Below are 11,308 nucleotides of genomic sequence, written 5' to 3'. Positions count from 1 at the left end.
TCAACCCAGGTAATTCCAGGACTCTGCAAAATGGGCTTTACGACAATTCAAAAAAACCCGTGAAACAGAAAAAATCGGAATGATAGTGATTTATTTCGTTGGACTTGAATTAGATAAGCTGTGGAATTCTAGTTCTTTTTATTGATGTTAATGAATAATGCAGCGAAATCCCGCCGGAATGCGCCTCTGTCGCCGAAAACGACGATTTCCCAGTGCCTGTTCCACATTGTTTGGCAAACATGAACATATAGTAGGCTTTTCACCTTCTATATAATAAACTATAATTTTGATAGTGCGAAAATTTTTTTTTTTATATAATTTCATAAGGTGGTTTTGTATCTTGGTACCTTATAGTAAGCCTTAGAGTGTTGAATTATTTTTTTTCAGGGTTGTAGTAGGGGTCCAGGGGCAGATAGGGGTGGGGTGTCCAAACACTGATACTGCCACCTGTGTACAAAACATGTGTTATAAGTGATAAACAGTGAGTAAATACATGTGTATATAGTATAGTAGAGTTCAAATATATTTAGTCTTACATGTTGCGCATGGCAAACAAAACATATTTCTATCTCCGCCAGTTCAGTAAGGGGTCAATCCGTCCATCTAAACTGATAAAACACCATGAATGACATAAAATTAAAAAGATGAACAAAGCCACAGATATATTTAGCTCCATCAAAAGTATTGCAGCTTGTTAAGATTATGTATAGATACAGGATAGATAAAAATCTCTATATATATACACCATGACATTTTATGTTTATATAAAAATTTTACTATACAGTGAGTTGGCCAATAACGGATCACTAGTGAAACTTTTAGTGTTTATGAACGAATGATTTTTAAATTCTTAAATGAATGTATGTAGATTTGAAGTATTTTTGTTCCTCTTTTACTGTTTATACTCTGTGAAATTTGTATTTTTGAATGCATTCATGGTTTGCATTTACCTTTTTTCAAACATTGTAGGTAAAACATTGCAAATAACGGCCGTCAAATCAGCATTAGCGATCACGTGGACATACGAATGGGGGATGTTCTCAAAACACTGAATTTTTCTGTCAAATTCGTCCTGACAAAAAAAAAATATTGCACAAATATAGTGTCCAGCACCTGAATATCAGAAAGAACTAAGTAAAGGGAATTCAGAGGCAACTTGAATGATTGTGTGTTACATAGTAGTTGTTTTGGTTTGTAAATTAATGCGTTGAACTAGATAACTGCTCTCAACGATCTGTTGTAAGCAACAACCACAAGACAAATGGTTGCCATAGTTTTTTGCCAGAGTTTATCAACATTTGTCATCATAAGATGTGTTTGATGATAAGGAACATTATGATTTGAAGTTTGAAGTTGATTGCTTTAAGAAAAAAATGTATATGTAAAAAATGATTTTACTTGTAAAATTACTGCACTGAAATCAGGACCCACAGACGCTGGGTGAGGACAAGTCTCAATTTATATGTCATATAAATAGCCTGAATATGAAAAAAATATGCTTCTTTGTATCTGATTTATTAATAAACAATGATTTATTTGATGTTATATATAGACTGGAAAAAACGGGGAGATACCCTACGTACATGTAGCATGGGAACAAGTATTTTCACTGTTGCAGCTGTTAATACTGCATAAAATACTTTTTCTGGCATGGACTGGCAAAAATTCAGTTATAAATTAACATAAATCATTTTAAACTTTATATTATTTATTTATTTATTTGGTATACAAACCAAAACTTTCTTATAAAAAATATTTTCTTATAACAGGTTGGATAAACCGAGCGGGTCCCTTCCTATAAAATTGCATTTTGATCCGCTAATGGACATTCTCGGTGCAATTCATTGAATGCGCTATCAAAAAATTCCTCAAGCATTTTTTTAAACGGTTGGTGTTGCTGCAGGTAGTTAACATATTGGGCATCAAATAATCTACCAGCTTTGATCAAATATCTTTTTGTGAGTTTTTACGATAAATAAGGCAACCAATTTTTCAAATATGTGTTGTCAAATGGCGCTAAATTTCACGAGAAACGGAAACGATTTGGTTAAGCATCTGAGTGAAACTGATGTGAATTACACGGATGTTTACATTTTTTTTCTGCTGTCAAGTAGCTAACATCCTAATGCACATGCCTGTTAGGTAAAAACATTTTTAAGCTTAAAACTGTTAGAAGAATATTTCGTTAAATTACTGACTGATCCGTTATTGGCTATGATCCGCTATTGGCTAACTAACTGTATTTATTACCTTAGAGTCGTTTCATATTAACGATGTAAAAATAAAGGGAGGTAATAAAAATACAAGATTATTATTTTATCTTAATGAACTGGTAATTTTTATGAATAATATTGTATTAAAAACACAAAAATACTAAATATTACACGTACAAGATGCAAAATGATGTGATTTTTGATCAATTAAAACCCAATTGATTTTGATTTCACTTTTATTTATAACCGAAAAAGAACCGACATTATTCAGTAGAACCATCGATCAATAGAACGTCTATTGACGGAAATTGTCTTTTGACTCGTCTATCATTGGTTGGCAACAATCTTTGATCAGATGGGAAGCTACATTTGTAATTGATATTAATGAATGAAATAACAAGTTTTGAGATATATCAATTTGGGTTACTTTTAATGTATTTAAAGCATTTTAAAGGAAAGACATTGACAGGTTAAAAACAAGATTCAAAAACGAAAATACCCTCCGAAAAAATAATATAAATAAAAAGAAACACTTCTCATACCAACGTTTTCTTTAATACGGTTCTGTACATTACGGGAACATATTTAGAACTATATTCACCTATTGTTCAGTTCAGAATTAAATAACCAATTATCAATCGATTAATTCAATGATGGAAGTTAAATCTGGCGGGCGTCATTGAATTTACTAATTTATGTATTTATTTTTTGTAGAAATGTGCTGTCCTTTAATAAGCACTTGTATAGTTCGGATTTTAGGATGAAAGTCTGTTCTATTCTGTGATATTATTTATATTGATAAGAAAAACTTTTTCAAGAACCATGGCATAATGATAAACATTCACATGTAACTGTTCTTACACAGTTTGCATACATAATATTGTCAAAATTTTAGTTGTTTGAACTATATTTTCTTCAAATTTAGATGTTAAGTAACTAAAACATCACAAATCTGTTACATTGTGACATTTTGGAGTTTATGTTAATATTCATACGGGAATTTATCTCAAAACAAAACAAACAAACAAAAAATAGAAAAATAAAACTTTTGAATTTTCTGGTATGTTATTTTACAAAATAGTTCACTGAATGCATAATCACCATGAATGTGCATTTATGATTCAATTTTCAAATTATCAAATACAAGTATGATTATCAGGCGTTGGTCTATACACTATTTCATAAGGATGACCGGTCGGTAACTGTACCGCTATCAGACCCTCGGTGCTGTGTACTAATATTTCTTAAATGATAACCAGACGCGTTGTTGTAAACTGACAAAATGCCCCTGTATGTAAGCCCAGTAAAGGAAACATGACTTTTGAAAAAGACAAGGCCACTATAAACAAGAGTGTAAACAACAACAACAAACACTTATATTTCCAGTTTGCCAACAGGAATACCAAGATTGTTGACCGGACACGACCATCAATGCACGATGTGCGATATGCACACTTCTTCTGTTAAATACAGCTAGATATACATGTAGTTAATTTCAGTTCATCTATAATAATAATTTCTATAAATATCAGTGACTATAGATAATATGTTTTTTAACACAAAATCGTCTTTCATATATTTGTGATATACTTATTATTACGAATTTTAATTATCAGATTTGTTCAAGGCATGTCTAAATACGTCAAAGAATATTTTAAAAGGGATCCGTGTATATCTATTCAATCTCGCTAAGAAAAAACAATATGACAGCTACCAATTTAACCGATCCTATGAATGGAAAACTCCTCTCCCACATATATTCAACGTAGTAAATCATATATGTTTTTCGGATTTTATGTCATACACACCTTACAAGAGAAACTTTAATTGAATATTCCGTGCGTCTGGAACACATCATTTAGATCAGCAGCCTATAACAATCTACAAAAATTCCCCGCAAGTCAAAAAACAAGAGAATTGGTGTTTTTCTCGAAGTACAAGAATATTAAATACTTGACGGTTTTAAAAAAACGGTTTTTTCTCTGTTGATTTTATAGAAATAATTTTTTTAAAGCCGCTTTGGTTTTTTCTTTTTTTAATTTTTAAAGTAAAAAAATTTGCTACGGGGGACAAATTTTTGTTTAAAAAAACTTTAAAAAAAAACCCCTTTTAAAACTTACCAAAAGGATCAGTAAAAAAATATACAACATTAATTTTTTTTTTGGAAATTTAAAAAATAATATAAAGATTTTTACAAGAAAAAAAGGATTATTTTTTTTCCAACAAGGGGTTTTTTTTACAAAAAAAAGGGGACATATACCGTTAAAAGTATTGTTTTTAAATTTGAGATGTTTGGAAATTTTTTATTTTTACAAAAACCTTTTGTGTATGTTTTTTCCCATTTTGAATTTTCTTTACACATATATGATATTTCAATTTTTTGTTGTCCTTTTTTTTTATTTGCTTTTTAAATCATAAAAAAAATTCCCATTAACTAAATTTTAAAAAATTAGTTTTTGACAATTTTTTGTGTTTTTAAAAGTCTTTTTTTTTTTCTTTGTAAAATTTTTCACGAAGGGTTTTTAAATTTAATGCTTAGATTTCCTAATTTTAAAAAAACAGAATTTAAAAAATTCTGGGGGTTTTTTTCCCCCCCAAAGGGATTTTCCCAAAATTTTAAAACCCCCCCTTTCAAAAAGGGGGAAAAAAATTTTTAGAAACCAAAAATTTTTATTTTTATTTTAAATTTCTTTTATTAGGTTTTAAAAAAGCCCACGTTTTAACTTTGAAAAAACAGCAAAAATATTTTAGACAACGAACAGGCTTTTTTATACATATGAAATACATAACATGGGCATGAGGGATTTTAATTTTCGGGGGGAAAGACCCCATATCAAAAAAACTCTTGTTTTAAATCCCATTAATGTTGTTTTTAATTACAAATATGTTTTATTATTTTTTAATAAAGGGAAATTTCCAAAACATATATATTTGTTTTAAATTTTTTTTAAAAATTTTTTAAAAACCTATTTTTAAATTTAATAAACAATTTTTCCAAAATAATGGTTATAACATAAAATTTTTTGAATTTTTAATTTCCCGTTTTCTTGCCACTTTTTCTAAACAAAAAACATAGAATTTTAATGGAGGGCTATTTAATTGGGTTTTTTAATTTTTTTTAAACAAAAATTTTTTTGGGCCCTTTACCAAAGAAATTTTTGCAAACTGATAATATTTTTTATAAATTAAAAAATTTCATTTTTAAAAAGGGACTTATTGTCTTTAAATTTATGTTCTTTTACTATTTATTTCTTTATTTAAGTTTTGAGTATTTAAAACAAAATGAGCACATTCGCATAAAATTTGAAATAAATATGGCATACTACACCCAATGTATCTTTAAACATTATTCATGTGTCATAGCCTTTTTTCGCCATATAGACAAAGAAAATTTTTAAAGTTATTCAAAAGTAACCCCATAGAAATATATTCATCTTTTGAAAGCATATATATCATATAAAGTATCGAAGTAACCCTAGAATATATTTTCATCTTTTTGAAAGCATATATATTCACTTAAAATTTAATAAAAGTATGCCTGTTTATAGAAAAAAGACAATTTACTTAACAGAGTATTACTTAGACATAACTTAATATAATGACCTACTTGAGATTGTTTCAAACTTAAACCGGGTTTAACAAAAAACAATGTAAAACTTTTTAACAAATAATTAAATGAAAGAATTTTTCTTAGTTTTTAAAGCTTTTTCAACAAATATTCTAGGTTTTCTTTATCACTTTTTTTTTTCTGAATTTTTAAATAGTTTCTATAAATTTGTATACATATTTAGGTCTGTTCCAAAAAACTTCTTGTGAATGTAAGGGGTTTTTTAAATTTCTTTTTTTATTAAATGAGCATTCAAAAACAAAATGGTTTTTCGTTTTTCAAGAGTTTTGATTTTGGGAAAATTTCTTTTCGTTTAAAGGTTTTCGGGTTTTGGTTTTTTGAAAAACCTACCAGCTTTTTTACTTTTTAGTCTATTTGAGAGGACACTCTGGGACTTTTAATACGGGGAAAAAAATTTTTTTTGCAGAAAATAAAACAATTTAAGGGTTTAGGGTTTTTGGGTACCAAAAGAAAAAATATTTCTTTTAAAAAACAAACCCTTCTACTAAATTTTTTAATCTTGATTTCCCATTTTCTGTTTTAAAATTGGGTCTTTTTAATCTTTTTTTAATTTAAGGAAAAACAAAAATTTCTTTTTTCTTTCCCACCTACACCTTGAAAATAACCATGCGTAAACCCAAAACCTATGAAACATAACAAAATCTTTTAAAACATTGAACACCAATTTTTGCCTATTTTCATATTATTCAAAATCATCCTTTAACAAAGAGTTAAATAATTAAGACATAACTTGTTTCTTTCCAAATGTAATATTTTTAACCAATATTTAATAATATTTCAAAAAAAATTGCACAGTTTTTAAAGGGATACCCGCGACCTAATTTCCCCATAAATAAAGTCATTTTGGGTGTATTTTTTCACACCCAAATTTTTTTTACAAAATTGTAAATGCCACCCGTTCAATTGATAAATTTCATTGACAAAACCCACCACTTCGCTGCAATAATTTAAAATCGGGAGATACAGTTTATCCAAATAATTCTAATTTATGTTTTGGTTTTAAATAGGTAAATTTGTATAAATATTTATTTCAGCTTAAATACTGCTTTTTGCGCTTGACCTGCTATAGTATTGTGGGCCCGGGGTACTTAATGAAACCTCCATTGTAAAACAAACACCTAAATAACAAAAATTGTTCACAATCTGAAATAGACTTTCATTTGTATTAAAAATTTCTAAATTTCGTGGAATTTGTTCCCCCTTTTTTTAAAAATTTCATAATTTTTTCGTTTTAGAGACATTCACCTTCATTTCCACAGCTCACAATAATTGTATAATAAAATCAATACTTTTTTGGAGTTCTTCAGGTTTTTTTTAATTTGCGGAATATGAAACAATATCGTCTGCGTATAGTAATAAAAATATTTTAAACATGTTACATCTAAATCCCAGTCATATTAACATTGTATAAAAACCAATCTTTCAAGGTCATTTATGAACATAGAAAATAAAAAGGAGATAGACATTTCTCCTTGTTTTTACTCCTAAAAAATTTTATGATTTTCCCTTCACTTAACTTTGTTCCCAAAGGGCTTAACTCTTGTTTTTTACGGGACTCTTTAAATGGATTTTACAAAAATTAAAAAATCTTTCCTCTTTAAACCCTTTAGTTGTACCCCAATTTTTTTTACCCCCAATTTTTTTCTCAAACAAATTGGGTAAAAAATGCTTTACAAAAATCAACAAATAAAGTATAAAAGTTCCCTTTCCCTTTGGGTTTTAAAAAAGTGTGACAATAATCCTTTTAATAAAATTAAAAATTTTTTCCTATTTACTCATTTTTTGGATCTAAAACCCTTTGTTTTTTGCTTCTAATAAAACTTTAATTTTTGCCCAAAATTTTAAATCTTTTAAATTAAATTTAATACGAGTGAAACATTTTACCTAAACAGCTTTAAAAAAGTGTAATACCACGGTGATAATATTCTCAACATTATTTAATGCCTCCCTTTTTTATGTTAAAGGTATTTACCATAAAACCTTCTGATCACCCTAACAGGGAAAAATAACCAATATCAATAATTTTATTAAATAACGAATACAAAACAGGTAATAAAATATCTTATACCCTTTGTACAAAAAAATTCGTTCAACAATAAATCAGGCCCGCTTTGACCTATTATTTCTTTGAGCCTCCTTTTAAAGCTAAACTAATCTCCTCCCGTAGTGATGATGGTATTCAATTCATTTAAACATTAGTTTTAAATTCATTATTTTCATAACGCTCTACAAAATGTAAAATATTCTTCCGTTTCATGGTGAAAAAAAAATCTATCATCTGGACTAGTTACGGCCCTTTAAAATGTTACACATGTTACCAGTTTTGAAAGAACACTAAACCCATGTATATTATAATCGATTGCTACAATACCATGAAACTGTATGTTACGGAAGAAAGCATTTTTGCCAGGTGTGTGTTTTTTAATAAACTCGAAATTTTCGATGTCACTAACTCCCAAAATTTTCAGTTTAACTTATCTTCGAAATTCCCGGCTTATTAACTTCCGAAATTTCGACTCACTAACTTCGAAATTTCGACTTACTTTTATCTCGTTATTTTGACTTATTTACTCGAAATTTTTCGACTTACTAACTCGGAAAATTCATTACATCGGCTTCATTGCACGACTTAAACAATGTTGCCGGTGAAAAAGCAAGGATTGAATTGAAGGTACTTTTTTTTCATGTTGTAGCTGTTGCACATTGACAGAGCGCACCTATGTATTTAAACAGAAAAAATTTTTTAAAAGGATCGAAATTTGTCCACCACAGGACCCGAACATGTCCTTCCCCATGTTCTGTGATTTTTTGATTTTTTGGGGGGGGCGGGGCCCAGAGAAAAAAATACTAAAAAAAAACAAAAAAAAAAAAAATGATCAAAATAATAATCACAAAAAAAAAAAAAATAAAAAATAAAAAATAAAAAAAAAAAAAAAAAAAAAAACTTTTTGTAACCGGAGGTTTCTTTTAAAGCACACATAACAACCATCATGTGGAGATACATACAAGTTTAAAACCCACCCTATTGTAAACTGTGCAATATTCATGTCCTGTAAAGTTTTAAGTGGCGTGTATTACGCCAGCTGGTCTGTCACGTTTTCTTTATAACTAATATTATTTTTGTAACATTTTTAAAAAGATGTTTGTTGGGAATAATATTAAAGCATTCCGATTTTACAAGAACGGAACAATTTTTCATATTATTTGACAAAGGCCCTCAGTACGCCCATTTTTGGCCACTCCGGGGTACTTTGCGATCGTTTTATTCACAGGGATACAATACAACAAGGTTAACTTTAATTGTTTGTCCAGGCATTTTCATTTTCTTGTCTCGCTTTTACCAGTACCGAAGCATAAATAGCTTACTTTTGATGCAAACTATTTCCTCTTGAAACATCATACAGAATAATCAGTTTAAGTAAAACTCTTATTTAGTGTTTCTCTTATTTCTGGTGATTAAAAGGGAAGGAGGAAAAAATGGAAAAGAAAACTCGTATATATGTGTGTGTTTGCAGTAACTCAGACTGTTTTATCTGAAATTCAAACGAGATCAACACATCATTCCGCCTGTCAAAATTATGGTAATTAGGTCGGTCCATTGTAACGAGAATATTACAAAATAGTAAACTATAATTAGTGGGAACTGATACGGATACTCGTGGGAATTTATTTGAAGCCAAACAAATTAGAAAACAAGTTGTTATAAGGAAAGTTCCTGATATTCTGTACGAGCAAATTATCATTTTACATAAATATGCCAGTGCTGACTATACAACCTAGACGGTTTTATTATTCATATTCTGTATATGTAAATTTGTTTTACGTTATGACGTATATTTTGTGGAATACTTCATCTTTGCTCCAGTCTTTTTCTTTCGTGGGTATTATCAATCAAAGTGTGTTTGTTTTGGTTTAAATTCAAGCACCACTGTAAATATCATACGACGATTTTCCAGGTTTACTGATGGTAGAAGATCTTAGGTATCCCTCCTTTAACTATTTTAGGCAAGAACCGACACCTGAGTAGAACAAGTGATGTTCCGAAAATCAAAAGACCCTGGAATAGTTCTACCACATAGCGGTGAGGGGTCAGTGCTTTGATGTCAAAGACCATAACCACTTGGTTGCAAACGCCGCTACCTATGAAAGCGATACAAACTATCAAAAATATGTAATAGTTACCGTACGAAGAATAGGTCTGCATAGTATTTACAGACCCGGGTGGCGATTTGAAGACCGAGAGAGCGTAGCGATCGAGGTTTTTAAAAGGCCACCGGGTCTGTAAATACTATGCAGACCTATTCCGAGTGCGGTAACTATCTTACCTACATGCTATTTTGTTTTTCTATCCATACATCAGTTTTTAGCTCAGTATTTATTAATATTACTCACAAGAAACATATTACTTATTACTTTATCATGTTTTAAGAAAGCATTCCAAAGCCAAGCAAAAGATACCATCCGCTACGCTCTTGTAATTCATTCGATCACAAATCAGGTGTTATTTGAATATATTCTCGTGATTTCCGTTGGGTTTCATTAGGTAATGTAGTTGTTGAGTTTTAGTCACAGAAAATGAAAACAGAACTTGTCGAGTAGGGAAAGGTAAGATCATTATTTTGATATATGAAAACATAACATATTAATAATATAAACAAATACGGAGGAAGATAAAAATGTTTTCTAATCATAAAAACAAAAACGGAACACTTTATCTTTATATATAATAAATTTCATGGTAAATAGATGATCAGGCTATTTCTTATATAATTGAAATATACGATTTTTTCAAAGAAAAGTAAAAGACGGGGTTCTATGAATAAATATTAGTAATACATGTCGTTACACCGTTATGTAAGTTGGGTCTTGTTGTTGTTGTTTTTTATGATGGCCGATTTTAAATGTTCTTACAATTTCATCCATGCATGTTTGGATGAATTTTCTTTCCGTGTATTCTTAATTAGCATTATCCGTTATAAGACCGCATGTAAGCACGCGGTCTAGAATGGAAGCGCAAGTCGTATTCTTGGTTCCAAATTGTAATGTAAAAATAACTGGGAAAAATGAGAAAAACGGTCTTATACTTAAGATGAACTATACTCTCACTGAAAGTAATATTTTGGGAAAGAAAGATGCAGAAGTTGACTTTGATTCGATATGCACCAATAATATAATCGTCGTATTTATCCTATAATGCAGAATTGTTAAAATATGCAGGATTGTGCAAATTCAGACATAGTTGTGGAAATAAATACCGAAAAACTAGTATCTTATGAAGCTATATAGTTCGGCAAATGTGTTAGGTATACCGAAAAGCAAACTTTAAAGAAGGCTTAATGTGCGTTGTTATACTCATTAATATCGGTGAAACACAAAACTTCAACGCCAGAACAGTAGCCAGTTCGTTTTTCTCACAAATAATCTGGAATATAAGTTATGAGAGTACTTACAGCCGTATGCGCTAATT

The sequence above is a fragment of the Ruditapes philippinarum genome, unplaced genomic scaffold (genome assembly GCF_026571515.1).
Source record: "Ruditapes philippinarum isolate M1 unplaced genomic scaffold, ASM2657151v2 ctg1680_1_1_1_1, whole genome shotgun sequence".
NCBI lineage: Eukaryota > Metazoa > Mollusca > Bivalvia > Venerida > Veneridae > Ruditapes > Ruditapes philippinarum.
The sequence above is the reverse complement of the archived record's forward strand: the minus strand, read 5'-3'. Positions refer to the sequence as shown.